General features: G+C 38.1%; 1 protein-coding gene across 1 annotated transcript in view; it reads left to right on the top strand.

Moving 5' to 3' along the window:
* The window catches only part of ENOX1 (ecto-NOX disulfide-thiol exchanger 1), a 609,648-nt gene that overhangs the window by 296,669 nt on the left and 296,353 nt on the right, over positions 1-16,626 (top strand). The window contains exon 3 of the mRNA XM_012649266.1: positions 14,489-14,626. The gene's annotated coding sequence lies outside the window, so the exon portion shown is untranslated. The remainder of the gene's footprint in view (positions 1-14,488; positions 14,627-16,626) is intronic.

Below are 16,626 nucleotides of genomic sequence, written 5' to 3'. Positions count from 1 at the left end.
GTACTTCTCGATGTTGTGGAATAATTTCTGCAGGGTAGGCACCAGTTCTTCTTTGTAGGTCTGGTAAAATTCGGGTATGAAACCATCTTGTACAGGACTTTTCTTTTTAGGAATGTTTTTTATTGCTGTTTCAATTTCAGTCCTTGATATTGGTCTGTTCAGGAATTCTATTTCTTCCTGGTTCTCACTCATTTTTACAGGGCAGTTTTTCCAGGTATAATATTCCTGGAAGGCAATTTTTTTTTTCTTTCAGCACTTTGAATATATCATCCCACTCTCTTCTGGTGTATAATATTTTTGTTGAAAAATCTGCTAAAAGTCTTACGGAAGTTTACTTGTATGTGATGAGTTGCTTTCCTCTTGTTGCTTTCAAAATTCTGTCTTTGACTTGTAATGATTATAATTTGTCTCTTAGACTTTTTTAAGTTCTCTTCATTTCATGAATCCAGATGTCTATTTCCCCTCTTCAGATTTAAGAAGTGTTCAGCCATTATTTCTTTAAATAAGCTTTCTGCTCCTTTCTTTTTCTCCTCTTCTTAATGTCTCATAATGTATATATTAGTTTTCTTGATGATGTCTTACAGGTCTAACAGGATTTCTTTACACTTTATTATTTTTTTTCTGCTCCTCTGACTAAATAATTTGAAATAACATGTCTGAGTTTTTTGATTCTTTCTTCAGCTCGCTTGAGTCAGCTATTGAAGCTATTTAATTTTTCAGTGTAGTCATTATAATTTCAGCTCCAGAATTTTTTTGGTTCTTTATGGTTTCTATCTTTTTGTTGAACTTCTTTTGTTCATTTTTTGTTTTCCTGATTACATTTAGTTGTTTATCTGTGTTCCCTTTTAGCTCACTGAACTTCTTTAAGTGATTGTTTTGAATTATTTGTCAGATGATTGATAGATCTCCTTTTCTTTAGGGTTGGTTACTTGAGCTTTATTTTATCTTTTTGGTGGTATCATGTTTTCCTGATTCTTTGTGATTCTGTAGCCTTGTGTTGGTGTCTGTGCATGTGAAAAAGCCATCACCTCTTTCAGTCTTTATAGACTGGATTTGGTAGGGAAAGCCCATCACCAGTCACCCTGGCAAGAAATTCTGAGCAGGCCACTTGGCAGGGTTCAGGGACTGTGGGTAGAAAAGTCTAGTGCCAGGATCTGTGTATGTGTGGATATTGACCTTTATTATTTATTTATCTAATGGCATCCCCTGTTGTTTTAGGATATAGTTATGGCTATTACTGATGATGTTACTATAATACTAAATTGCTCTTGCTTACCTATAACCATGGTATAGTTATCAAAACTGAGAAATTAACACTGATACAATTAGCTACAGCCTATACTTTATTATTTTTTTTAAATCAGTTTTTAAGCTCTGTTTTTTGTCTATTACAGGATCTAGCCTAGGATACCACAGGGATATTTCTTTAATTTCCACCAATCTGTGGCAATTTCAGTTTTTGCTTGATTTTCATGACCTTGACAGTTTTGGAAGAATACTGGTCAGATATTTTGTGGAATATTCTTCAATTTTTGTTTAAATGATGTTTTGTCACAGTTAGACTAGGGTTGTGGATTCTAGGGAAGAATACCACATAGGTGAAGTGAATTTATCATATCAAAGGTATATGATATCAACATGATTTTCAGTGGTGATATGAACCTTGATCACTTGATTAAGGTAGCCTATGCCAAGTTTCTCCACAATTACTATTTTCGTTTTCTATATTATACTAGTGTCAAGAAAGTCACGAAGTCTAGTGTTCAGTCAAGGGGAGAGAAATTAAGTTTTTCTCCTGGGTGGAAGAATATCAAAGAATTTTAGACCTATGTTAAAACCACCACAGTAATTAATAAATATGTTAGTGGGACTACTTTGAGTCTGTTTAACTATCTGTTCCACACTAAAGTGTTGCTTACTTATTTTAGTATTCATCATTATATTTTGCCCATAGCAGTTACTACTGGATGTTCTAAATATTGTTTTCCTCATTCCTTTTGTATTTTTTAAAATTTGGAATTCTACAAGGAAGATATTTGTCTTTACTCACCCATTTACATATTATTTATTCAATTGTTTATTTTCATATTTTTGGACTCATGGATATTTATTTTATTCTTTGGGTTATATGGCCCAATATTATCTTTATTTCTCAAATTGTTCTTGCTTTGGCCATTGGGAGCTCTTTCATGTTGGCTCCTGTGACTTTTGATGCACCCAATCATAGTTTTTATTAACATCACCATTTTTAACACTTCCATGCTTTCTGTCACCATAAGATGCTCCAGGCTCAGTCATAATAGAGGTTAAACTAACCCACAGAGTGGAAAAATCAGTAATTTCATAAATATTTATTGAGTATTAAAACTATGCTAAATGCTATGGAGAACAATGAAGTTTAAGATATTTCTGCCTTCAAGGATCCTATAATCTACTTTTCAGAGATAAACTAATGAAAGCTAATGAAAAACACACAGCAGTGCAAAATTAAATCACTAAGGGCTGGAGAAGCTCTCAGAAGAGGAAACAAATAATATTGAGCTTTATATGTTAAGAAAGGAGATCCAGGGAAATGTATATGGTTTAGTCAGGTGAAATGAAAAGGAAAAGACATAAGTGCAGGGATTGTTATTATGGGGTATGAGAAGTCATAAGAGACAAAAAAAATCATCTTAGATGAAATGGACAATTTTGTAAAATAAAATTTGCTAAAAATGATATAAGAAGAAATAGAATGGGAATAGCTCTGAATTTGTTAAATTAATTTATAATCTAAAGCTTTTCCACAAAGAACACTTCCAGATGATTTCACTAATGAATTCTTTCAAACATTTAAGGAAGTAATACTTATCTTAAGCAAATACAGAAAATAGAGGTGGCTAGAACACTTACCAAGTCATTGTTTGAAACCTTTATAATCCAAATAGCAACCTTTATAACCTGATAGGACACTATAAAAAAATTACATGCTGATATTCCTCATGATCATAGACACAAAAATGTTTAACACCCAATTAGGAATTAATCTCTACAGTGACATATAAAAGGAATAATACATCATGACCAAACTGAATTTATTCCAGGTATGTATATATTCTTTAATATTCAAAATCAATCTGCGTTGATAAAAGATAGAATCTAATGATTATCTCAACAGATGCAGAGATAGCATTTGATAAAATTTAGCACCTAATCATGATGGAAAATCCTAGTCAAACTAGGAATAAAAGGTATCTTCCTTGATCTATGAAAAACCTTCAACTAATAATGTTTACAAGGAAAGCTTTCCTTCTAAATCAGGAAAAAAGGTGTGGGTGTCCACTTTGACCAATTTTATTCAGTATTGTACTGGAGGTCATAGCCAATGCAATATGGCCACTAACAGAAATAAAAAGCATACAGATTAGAAAGGAAGAAGTAATAAAATTGTCTCTATTTGCAAACAAATAGAAAATTTATATAAAAAAAGTATATATATAGATAGATAGAATCCCTAGGAATCCAAAAAAGATCTATTTCAACTTAGCAAAAATGTATTGAATTTAGCAAGGTCTCAGGATACAAGTCAATATAAAATATCAATTCTATTTCTATACACTAAGAAACAATTGGAAAATGGAATTACAAATAATACCACTTAGGACAGTATTAAAACCATGAAATAATGTGATTAAAGAACCATAAGACTTGTTTTACACTGAAAATTATAAAAGATTTCTATGAAAAATTAAATAAGACCTAAATAAATGGGGAGATTAACCATGTTTTATAATGGAAGACTCTGTATTAAGATGTTGATTTGGCCGGGCATAGTGGATCACACCTGTAATCCCAGCACTTTGGGAGGCCGAGGCGGGAGGACTGCTTGAGCTCAGGAGTTCAAGATCAGCCTGAGCAACACAGACCCTGTCTCCACCAAAAAAAAAAAAATTAGCCAGGTGTGGTGGTACAAGCCTATAGTCCCAGTCACCACTCAGGAGGCTGAGGCAGGAGGATCGCTTGAGCCCAGGAGTTTGAAGCGGCAGTAAACTACAATGACAACACTGCACTCTAGTCTGGGCAATAGAGCAAGACCCATCCCCAAAACAAAGAAAGAAAGAAAGAAGATGTGATTTTTCCCAAAATAATGTGTATGTTGAACACAGTCCCAAAAGGTTTTTGAAGTTTTTTTTTTTTTTTTTTTTGGGGGGGTTTATAAGTAGTCTCTAAAGTTTATATAGAATTACAAGGACTAAAATGTTTCAAACCATTTTTGAAAAAAGAATGACAATGCTGGGGAACTAACACCCCCTGATTTCAAGACTTACTATAAAAGCATCAATAATCGAGAAAATATGATATTAGATAAGGATAGACAAATAGATCAATGGAACAGAATAGATTGTCAGCAGATAGACACCACTTACCCAGTCAATTGATTTTTAATGAAGGCACCAAAGTAATTTTATGAGATAAAGGTTAAGAAATGGAACCAATTGTATTGATTGAAACAAAGTGAAATTTAATACCTTCCTCATACCATGCACAAAAATTAATTGAAGATGTATCAGACTTTCACATAAAAGTAAAAACTATAAGCTTTCTAGAAAAAAGTGTAGTAGAAAAGTGGTAATTGTTTCTTAGGATACCAAAAGCACTGATGTTGTAGGAAAAAGTCGGTAAATTTGACTTAAAAATTAAAAACTCTTTATTAAAGATATTGTTGATAGGCAAGACATAGAGGGGAAATAATTTGCAATGCATTTATATGAAAAAGGAATTCAATCTAGAATATATAAAGGACTTTTACAACTCAAAAAATACAAATAAAACCCCTCTCCCAATAAGCAAATTATTTAAACAGAATCTTCATAAAAGAAGGTATAAGAATGCTCAGTAAAAATTTGAATAGGTAATAATGACATCATTAATCATGAGGTAAATGCAAATTTAAGTACCACTTCACATCCATTGGAACACGTCCTCAGTCCTCTTATTTGTACATCAAATACTGGTGAGGATGTGGGAATACTGAAACTCTCGTACAGTGCTGGTGAGAGTGTAAAATATTACAGGCTTTTTTGGAGAACTGGTGGTTTCTTATAAACTTAAGCATGTACCTGCATTGTGCCCCCAGTAATCTTATACCTAACTATTTACTTGAGAAAAATGAAAATATATATAGCCTTGCATAAGAATATAAAACTGTGTATAAGAATTTTCATAATAGCTTTGTTTATAATAACCAAATACTGGGTCAATCCAAATGTTCATCAACAGGAGAATGGATAATAAGTTATAGTGTATTCATACAATGAAATAACTCCTCGTGATAGGATACCACCCATTTATACAATGAAATAATTCTTATGAATTAACTACTGGTAGATTTAACAAGAATAAATCATAATCTTTTTGTTGAGCAAAAGAAGCCAGACATAAAAGAATATATGCTGTGTGACTCTCTATATATGAAATTCAAGTACAGGCAAAGCCATCTGTGGGGACAGAAATCAGAACTTTATGTTTGGGAATGCTTGACTAGAAACAATCTTTCTGGGGTGATGGAAGTGCTTTTTATCTTGACTGTTGTGCATGGTACTTGCGAGTGTGCATTTGACAAAGCTCATTGAACTGTACACTTAAAATCAGTATTTCACTGTATATCATACCCCAGTTGAAAAATAAAAAATTAAAGACATAGTCTTTGATAATCTCTACTGATCTCTGGGGAAATATTTATCAAACCTTGGGTTTTCAGTATTCATAAATATAGGAAGGAATGTGACATTTCTCAAATTCGGCATTTCTCAAAGCCAATTTACTATCATTTTCCACTGCCTAGGCATGCAGGCACATACCAGCTCCCCACCTGAATTTCCAAATTCTGTCAGTGTTCTTACAATCTCCCCCAGACCCAGCCTCAAAATATACTTACAATCTTTGACTACTTTTCTTTCATTATTGATTTCATCTGATTGATGTAATTTATTTTACTCTCTACTTTTTCTTCCATCCACCCCTACCTTTATGTTTTCACTTCTATTTCTTAATTCACTTTAGCAATAGCTCCATCCTTTATTTTAATTCTAAACTTTGATGCCACCCTCATCTTCAAAATCACACTCCTAATCAAAATGTTACAAAAAATACTTCTGATAGCTCTGAGACAGTCTATGAAATTTCAGATGTTACTCTGAAATTCACTTTAGTCTTATTCTCCACCTCCATAAAATCTCTACTCCAGTCACCAAGGATGTTATGATTTGTCTCACCTCTACCTCTTTGTTCATTATTGTGAAATAATATATTTGCCATCTTACAGTTTTCACGTTTATTTGTACCTTTTTTGAAGGTACCTGTAATTGTAAACAATAAGAAGTTAGTTGGGGAATTGCTACTTTTTTTTTCGGTTATATGAAGACACTGCTGGTGGGGCTTTATCACATTTACTCAATTGTTTAAGTATGTGTTTAGCACTCGTCATATGCCAGGCACAGTACTAGGAGCTGTAGGTTTGCATACACGATGAACATGGTCCCTGGCTAGACAGAACTTGAAGCCTATCATATTAGAGAGGAATTTGAAAAATAATTGTAACTCAGTATGATGAGCACTATGGGGGGTGGTTATTATCTATGGGTCTATGTATTAGTTAATTCCGATTATTGTGATGGTTGCCTTTGGGGGTTTACTGGATTAAGGGATACCCAGATTAATAAGCATTAATTAATTAAGGCATTAATCATGGTGTTTCAGTAGGCACTGAGCTTATTCCTCTTCTGCTGAAGGGGAAGCCTGGGTTGCTTTACATTTGATTAGAATGATTGGGCTGCCCTAGGTGTGTCTGTGAAGGCGTTTCTGGAGGAGATTGGCATTTGAGTACATGGACTGAGTGCGGAAGATCTTCCCTGAACATGAGCAGGCACCATCCACTCAGCTGGGGGCCCAGATGGAAAAAGAAGGTGGAGAAAGGGTGAATTCTTATTCTCTGTCCCCGAGCCAAGATTCCCTTTTTCATCTGCCCTTGGATGTCAGAACTCCAGGTTCTCTGGTCTTTGGGCTCTGGGACTTGCACCAGCAGCTCCTCAGGCTCTCAGGCCTTTGGCCTTGGATTGAGAGCTACACCACCTACTTTCTTGGTTCTAATGCCTTTGGACATGGACTGTGCCATGCTACCAGCTTCCCTGGTTTGCCAGCTTGCAAATGGCCTGTCCTGGGACCTCTCAGCCTCCATGATCAAGTGAGCCAGTTCCCCTAATAAATCCCTTCTCTCTCTCTCTCTCTCTCTTTATATATATATATATATACACACACACACACACACACACACACACACACTGTCAGTTCTATCTCATTAGAGAACCCTGACTAAAAACAGTCAAGGTTTTCCAGAGAAACAGAACTAATAAGGTAGAGGCTGTGTATTTTAAGAGATTTATTTTAAGGAATTAGCTCATGCAGTTATGGAGACTAGCAAGTCCAAAATCTGCAGGGCAAGACAGCAGGCTGGAGATCCATGGAAAAGCCAATATTGCAGCTCAAGTAATGAAGACAGTCTGGAGAACAGAATTTCCTCTTTCTTGAGTGACCTCAGTCGGTTTTCTCCTAAGGACTTCAACTGATTAGATAAGGCCCACCCCCATTATGGAAGATAATCTGCTTCGCTCAGTGTCTACTGATTTAAATGCTAATTTTATCTAAAAAATACCTCCAAAAAAACATCCAGACTAGTATTTAGCCCAATATCTGGGTACTGAGGCCTAGCCAAGTTGACATGTAATCATTACAATATTAAAGAAAAATTTGATGCACAATAAAGTTTTAAAATGTTTGAATAAGAAACAATATATGAATTGGGGAGGACTAGACTGAAAGAGGTTTAGTTTTCCAGTGACAAAATGTCAGAGGCAAATATTTACTGGGAAAATACAGAAGCAAAATAAAGCAATTATTTGACTAGTTTGCAATTACACATTGTCTTTGTAGATAACTTCTTGGGAAGTCTCTAGTCACTTAATTATATATTAGTTGGCTACTTATGATTGGCTGGGGTTAAGTTTTAATTCTAACATAAGCGTTTATCCAAAATGACCCATGTTAAGTTTTGCTTCTATTTGCAATTTAAGCAAGATTAAGGCTATTTTTAAGGCCTTTGGTTTTGTTTGCTCAGGAAGTTTTCAGGCCTGGCCCCTGTGTTAATTTTGCTTTAACAAGAGTTAGGAGTCAGGACATGGCTTAGCTGGGACCTTCAGCTCTGGGTCTCTCACAGGCTTCACTCAAGGTGTTGGCCAGGCCTGTAGTCATCTCAGCTGGAGAGGATCTGCAGTAACTCTGCTCAATTGGGGCAGGATATATTTCCAAGTTCTCTCACTGGTTGGCAGGATTCAGTTCTCTATAGGCTGATGGACTGAGAGCCTCAGTTTCTTGCTGCCTATTCACTTGGAAACTTCTCTCAGTTCTTCCCCAAATGTGCCTCTTCATAGGGTGGCTCACCAAGTGGCAGCTGATATCAACAGAGCAAGAGGGCAAGAGTGATGTCATTTCCCATCATATTTGTCATGGGTGACACTCTATGAACATATGATGCACCCTTACTTGACCTTCACTATAATATATTGAGCCGACTATTTCTATTTGAGCCACAGGTTTTGGTCAGAAATAGTGTGTTTTGAAATTAGAAAGGATGATGGGAACAGATATTCCTGGTAAGGAACTTAGATCTGATCCTTGAGAAAATAGGGAGCCCTTTGGAGATTTTGGTAGTGGATATATGTAGAGTGGCATTTTAAAAACTATTTATGCATTCACTAACTTTATGCTCAAATATGTATCACCATTATAGTCTGAGAAGATGATAGATCTTTGGACTCTTTTCAGGATGAACTACAAGAAGGAAAACCAGCTAGAAATTTACAGTAGCACACGAAATGTGATGTCATGAGTGGGAATGAATGGAAAAAGTGGATAGGCTTTCAGAGAAAGGGATAGAGTGAGAAGGGAACCATCGCTTTGCAGGTCCACTGTGTCTTAGTCCCTTTGCACTGCAATAGCAAAATACCATAGACTGGGTAATTTATAAAGAATAGAAATGTATTTATTTTCCTCACAGTTCTGGAGGCTAGGAAATCCAAAATCAAGGCACCAGCAGGTTCAGTTGTCTGGTAAGGGCTGCTCTTTTTTTTCAAAACAGCTTCTCTGGAGGGGAAGAATTCTGTGCCCTCACGTGGTGGGAGGCAGAAGGACCAGCTACCCAAACACTGTAGGAAGCCCCTTTTATAAGGGCCTTAATCCCTTTCATGAGGGAGGAGCCCTCATGGCCTAATCATCTCTTAAAGGCTCCGCCTCTTCATATTTAATAGTGTCACATTGGCAACACCTGAATTTTGGAGAAGACATTCAAACCGTAGCATTCCACCCCTGCCACTCCCCCCGCAAATTCATGCTCTCCTCACATGTGAAGTGCATTCGTTCCATCCCAATATCCCAGAGTCTTAACTTGTTCCAACATCAACGCAAAAGACTGAAGTCCAGAGTCTCATCTAAATCATATATGGGTGAGATTCAAGGCACAGTTCATCCTGAGACAAATTTTTCTCCCACTGTGAATCTGTGAAATTAAAGAAGATATGTACTTCTAAAATACAGTGGTGGGGCAGACATTTCAGTTTCAAAAGGGAAAGATAGGAAAGAAGGGGTGACAGATCCCAAGTAGGTCTAAAACCCAACAGGGCAAACAACATTACATGTTGAAGTCTTGAAAATGATCTTTGACTCCATGTCCTGCCTTCCAGAGACACTGGGGTGAGGGTTGGGTCCCCCAAGGCTCCACGGGATCCCACCACCATGGCTTTGCTGGGCACAGCCCATGAAGCAGCTTATTTTGGAGTCTGGTCCCCATAGCTTTCCCAGGCTGGAGTTGCATGCTGGTGGCTCTGCAGTTATGGCGTCTTGGGGCTAGACCTGCCCCCATGGCTCCACTAAGCATTGCCCCAATCCCCCAGTTCTACTGCATTGCCCTAGTGGGGGCTCTCCATGTGGCCCCACCCCTGCAGCAAGTGTCTGCTTAGGCCCCAAGGCTATCTGAGACATCTTTTGAAATCTAGGTGGAGATAACCATGTCTCCATAGCTTTCATACTCTGCATGCCTGTAGGATTAGCACCACATGGATGCTGCTGAGGTTTACAACTTTTGCCTTCTAGAGTGCTGGCTCAAGCTACACCTGAGCCCACTTGAGCCACAGCTGGGTGGCTGAGCAGTGCTATGCTAGGATGAGGGGAGCAGAGACTTGAGGCAGTCCTGGGCAGTGAGCCCCGAAGTCCCATGGGTGCTCTGGGCCCCTCTCTCGAAACCATTCTGCACTCAAAGTCCTGGCACTGTGGACCTGTGAGGGGGGACAGCCTCAAAGATCTCCACAGTGCCTTCAGGGTCATTCTCCCACTGTCTTGAAGAATAGCACCTGACTTCCTTCTATCCATACCAATCTACTCATCGAACAGTCATTTGGCCACGCCCTTGGCTTCCTTTTATAAACACACTTTTTTATTCACTACTTGGCCAGGCTGAGAGTTTTCCAGATCTTTATACATTCTGCTTCTCTTTTAGTTATAAACTCCCAACTTTAAATCATTTATCATCTCACATTTTACTATAAGCAGTTAAGAGAAGCACCACAGCACCCTGAATGTTTCGCTGCTTAGAGATTTATTCCACCAAACATTCTAGTTCATTGCTCTTAAGTTCTGCCTTCCACAAAGTCCTAGGATAGGAAATAATTCAGCCAAGTTCTTTGCTACTTTATAACAAGAATGGCCTTTCCTCCAGCTTCCAGAACTTTGGTCCTCATTTCCTTGTGAGACCTCAATAGTGTAGTCTTCATTATGCATGTTTCTACCAACATTCTGCTCACAGCCACTTAAGTAATCTGTAAGAAGAATCAGGATTTCTGTACAGCTTTCCTCTTCTTTTGAGCCTCCACCAGAGTTGCCCATAATGCTCAGTTCATGGCGATACAGGCTTTTTCCAGCATTCCCTTCAAATTCATTCCAGGCTCTACCCATTACCCAGTTCTAAATCCACTTCCACATTTTTAGGTATTTGTTATAGCATAGCCCCATTCCTCTGGTACCAATTTCTGTCTTTGGTGCTGCTGCAACAAAATACTGCAGACTGGGTAATTTACAAAAAATAGAAATTTATCTTCTCACAGTTCTGGAGGCTAGGGAGTCCAAGATCAAGGCGCTGGCAAGATCAGTCGTCTGGTGAGGGCTACTCTCTGCTTCCAAGGTGGTTTGTCTGGAGGGGAGGAAAGCTGTGCCCCCATGCGATGGGCGGCAAAAGGGCCAGCTACGCCAATCCTGCCTGAAGCTTCTTTTATAAGGGCCTTAATCCCATTCGTGAGGGAAGAGTCCTCATGGCCTAATCATCTCTTAAAGGCTCCACCTCTGAACACTAGCACATTGGCAACACCTGAATTTCGGAGGGGACACATGCAAACCATAGAACTCTCCTTAAGCAGACCTCTCAGGGCTGGGAGGCAGGGAGGGAGTGAGAGAATTCAAGCCACTGTGTGCTTTTAGCTACTCTGTGTAGTATTAATACAACATAGTATGGGTCTGACAAGGACAAAGTAGCATGGCTTAGTGGGCCCTTGAAAAAGGAACATATTCAGAGAGACTGTATGTTAAATCCATAAATGATGAGATTCCTGCCAAGCTTCTTTTGAATTAAATAAAGTCCGGAATGTGGGGGAAATAGGACTGTTCATTAGTATGATAAGACATTTCCAAATGAATGATACAAAATCAAACAGTGTTTGTTTTCACTGCTTCTAGAGAATCACAGCTACCAACAGTACAGTACTTCTTTCCATTAAGCTTTCCAGAGTGAAAGGGCATATGGTTTCTGTCCGCAGTGACAGACATATTTTCTCGAACAATGCCCAGGAAAGGTTGCATTGGAGATTTGAGTCCCAAGCCCTATGATTTAAATTTGAGGTTAAGTTTAAAATTGGCATGTCTAGAGCTTGCCAAGTTCCATTAAAAGCCATGGTATCATTTTGGATTACAGTTGAACAGAACAGGACACTGTGGGGTAGAGTACCTCTCTTGGTAGCGAAACATGAATTTTCTTCTTTGTATCATTCCCTGGCTTTGTTATTATATTAGGTATCTGCTTTCACATCAGACCCTGGAAAAAATGTCTAATTTCATAGACCTATTTTTTTCCTGAAGTTCCTCATTTTCTGGCTTTTCAATTATTATCAGAGGATTTCTGTAAAAGCCTAATCATGTGTGTTTGTTTAGTCATAGTTGGTATTAAATGCTCCCTTTCTCACTAAAGCCTTTTTGGTTCCCTTCACCCCCAAGAGACAGGATCTCCAACTCCTCTGAAGTTTCAGAGCACTTTTCCCCTAGGTGATGTTACCCGTGATCTGTTATACAACAGTCCTTAATATTCATAACATTCAGTGAGTTCTTACTATGTGCGCACATACCTTATTTAATCTTCAAAACAACCTCTGAGGGAAGTATATTGTGCAGATGAGGAAGCTGAGGTTATAGAGTTTGAGTACCTTGCCTAAGGCCGTACAGCCACTAAGGAATGAATCAGGAACACCCCCAGGCAGTCTGGTTCCAGATCCCATTCTTGCAAACAGTTACCGGTATCACCTTCTTACCGTTTTTTGACATCCCAGTTGTATTCCACTACATGACACTGAGATGCTTAACTAAAAGACTATCTTGCTTATTTAGGTGTTACTGGAATTTTCCGACTTACTGATTGATTCATAAGTATCCAATAAATAGTGGCTCAGTGAATGCTTAGAAATTACCATTGGAATTTTATGGCAAAGGGGTCTGCTAGTTTAGGCATTTAACCTGAAACTTTGTTTTTGAGCTAGTGGCTAGTATATGAGGTTTTAAGGAAAGTTTCTATTCATTTTGCATTCCTGTCACTTAGGTTTGATTCTATGGTCCAAATGTTCTTTCCCTAGTTTTTTGTCAAGCTCTCCTTTCTTCTTTTGTGCAGAGATAAACTAACTCTGTTTTTCTCTGTTCTTTTTTCTTTTTTCCCCAGGTAATTATCCTAGGCTTTGGTTCCATAGAACTTGAATCATTTTCCCCTGTTTCTTTATTCATGACTGAAGTTCCTGTTGCCAAAAATAAAATAAAATTAAAATTTTATTTTAATTTAATAAAAATTTAAAAAGTTATACATGACCTTCCTGGCTCCATCATTTTCTAGCCTTTCTGAGCGTACTTCCCAAGTGTAGTGTGGCCATGAGCTAAAAGTTGTATGACTCAGACAAAAGTCTATGGCATTAACAGCTGGCATTTTGAGGGAAATGTTGAGGTGCTTAGTCAGTGGGCAGTGACCCTGATATGCAATGTGAGAGTTGGGGCTGGGACAGCTGGTGGGGGGTAAACCGAGGCACTCTCTGTGTTGATACCGACACCATCAGAAACACGGAGAAAATTGACTAAAACTGAGAATAGAAACTCACATAGAGCCCTCAGTCACCCTCAGCCATTAAGATGGATGTAGCCACAAGAAGGTACAGTAATCACTCCGTGACAGCCACAGAGGCTGTGGGCTTGGTTCCTAATTGCATCCAGAAAACTAAGTTTTCCCTTTCATGGGGACAGCAGAGGACCTCTGGGTCACGTGAGGGGCTGGAGGAAGATGAGAGGTTTGCATCACCCGTCTTATTGTAGTACTGCACACAAATGCACACCATGACACAGGGCAGCCCCTTGGTTTCCAGCAAGTTCTCTCTCTCTGTGTAAGGAAGAAAGGTGCAAGAAAAAGTGCACTACTTAAAGCTGGGTGTCTGCGGACCTGATTGAGTAAGACGATATTTAATATAGAACAAAAGCAAATTAGGAAAGACAATTTCTTAATTTAGTAATATTTGAATTAATTTGGTGTGTTGCAGTGTTATCTGTTCTCTTGTCAATTCTGTTTGTGAAATGTTTTTCTAAATCGCCTGGAGTGAAACGAGGGAAAGTACCTGCTCTGAGGCCTTTGGGCTTTGGCAGATGCAGTTTCCAAGCCTGAGCTCAGCAGTCTGTGCCTTCGTTTTCTCATCTGTAGAACGGAGCCAGTACTTTCCAGATGCAGGGCTGTTCAGATTAGAGATCCCATGTTTACAAAGCCCCTTGCACCTGGTAGGCCCTCAGTAAATACTGTCACTGCCTTTGTGTTCATACCCTGCCCACACTCCTTCTGTCCTCACCTTGTTAGATAAGAGGAAAAGCAGAAGTTTGCTTCATTGTAAAATATTCCTGACTTTTAGAAATTTCTAAATACAGTGCTGAAGGGTTACTGTCCCACTCTGGCATTTATGAATAACAAGATTTGGGGTACAAAATTAATAGAAATTAATACCATCAGGCTAATAATACCTGCCGGTGCTAATACAGCACTTTCTGACCACGATGGCTGGGCCAGGCAGTAATGGTGCCTTGGACATTTCCTAATGGTGTGCTTCTCTTTGCTTTCCAGAAGCCTCTGGTATGTCAGAGCCACACTCTCTTCCATGGGACTTCCTCTGTGAACAGCTTCCATTTAAAAGACTTCTATGAATATATTGTTTCAATCAAGTCCCTGAAGAACGTCCTCTGAGCTGTTGGCAATTTCAAGGTTTGTGTTAGTTTATCCATTTTCCTTACTGAGAATATTAACTTTGAGGGATATTTTTTAAATGGATAATAGTCATACTCTATTTCAATTAGAACTCTGGAAGTAGGTTTTGCACATGTTATACCTTCTAATTTCATTGAACGACATAAATGAAATGAAATATCTTCTCGTATTTATTTGTGTATACTCTATGGAATATTATAAGGACATTAGAAATAAAATGTACCCTACATTGGTTTAAAACAAATTTTATTTCTGTGTTCATAAATTCTAACTGAATAGATTCAATAAATTTGTATCAAGTATCTACATATATCAGATTTTGTTAAGTACTTTCAATTATTTAAGACCTTGTAGATAAATTATATTTGAAATGTGGATAGATTATATTTTGAAATATTGAAAATCAAAACTGCATCTGTCAATATCAACTAGTATTGTCATTATTATGACATTTTTCAAATTATAAAAATGAGTGGCCAGAATGTTTTCATTTAGTTCTACCAGGGGGTACTCACCGTATGATTTATAAATGATAGAATAGGGTTTGTAGTGTATATTAAAAGTTTGAAAAATTGCTAACAATATTGTTGCTTACTCAAGGAAAAAGCTTGCTGGCAGAGCAAGCATTTCATTTTGGAAGTACATGTTTGCTGTTGAGATAGCACCAAGTAAAACACTTTTATTTTGAAGGTACTTTCTGACAAACCTAACCAAAGGCATCGTTAATAGCTGGGAAAAGAAACAGGGTGTAGGTTAAAGCTTGGTACATTGAGTGGACGAAAACTAAATGAAGAGCAAAGGAGAAGGAACACAGTACTTTCTAGCTTGACACATCTTCTCCCACAGGCATTTATTTCATTTGGTGGTACTTTTATTCTGTCCATGGTGACAAATGCTTTCTCCCTTAATAGCCCTTTACTGCAGTTTTAGTTGTTTTTTTTGTTTCTACTGAGAGTCAAAGTAGACGTTACTGTACTGCTGGGCTAGATTCCAGTTTCCCCACTGCACCCTGGGTTGTTAGGCCTCGTGATTAACTCACATTGAAGAGCGATGCAGGGCACGGACTGGGGATGGGGCAGATGGAAGTTGTGCCTCCATCCCCAACTCTCCCGTTTGTCAGTTTGGTAGGATGTCACAGTGTGTTGGAACCTAATAACTGTATCCATAGAAACAGAAGTGCTGGAAAGGACTTCAGAAGTTACTTAAATGCTCCTCCTTAGTCTATAAGCAAGATTCTACGTGAATTGTCTGAAACCAATAAGAATCTGTTTGCAAACTTTCATATCCAGCATACCCAAGGATCCAGTTTTCCTTCCTTTTTTTTATTTATTTAATTGTAGTAAAAGCAAAACAAAATCTACCATGTAACAAATTTTTAAGTGCATAGTATAGTGTTGTTAACTATGTGCACATTGTTGTACAGCAAATCCTTGTAACTTTTTCATCTTGCATGGCTGAAACTCTACCTGTTGAAAAGCAGCTCCCCATTTCGCCTCCCTTCAGCCCCTAGCAACTACCATTCTGCCTTCTTCTTCTTCTTCATTTTTTAATCATGAAAGGGTATTGAATTTTGTCAAATGCTTTTTCTACATTGATAGTTGCATGCTGACCATTGCAGGACTTCCAAGGACTGCTGGCCGACTTTCTGCACGTTGCCCTGGTTCCTGAAACTCTCTGGTTTTCTTTTGCCCCTGGATTGAGGTCAGACTGAGTGTTATTTGCCCACTTTAGCACATGTGTGTACACACACACACACACACACACACACATACACACACACACACTCACTTGCTCTAACCACAAGTCTAATGCAAATTCTGTCCCCTCCTTTGATGCCTTGTCTTGTTTTTATTTCTTTTTCTATGGAAAGAGAAAATGTATTGGTCAGAGTCCACCTGTTTTATCATAGTCTCAGTCCTCAAATCATTCTTTTTCTTTTGGGGGGAGATTAAGACCGTTTTAAAAATTTTTCCTATAAAATTGTATAATCCAGAATG

Source organism: Propithecus coquereli, unplaced genomic scaffold (genome assembly GCF_000956105.1).
Source record: "Propithecus coquereli isolate 6110/MARCELLA unplaced genomic scaffold, Pcoq_1.0 Scaffold11, whole genome shotgun sequence".
In the NCBI taxonomy this organism is placed as follows: Eukaryota; Metazoa; Chordata; class Mammalia; order Primates; family Indriidae; genus Propithecus; species Propithecus coquereli.
The sequence above is the reverse complement of the archived record's forward strand: the minus strand, read 5'-3'. Positions and strand labels throughout refer to the sequence as shown.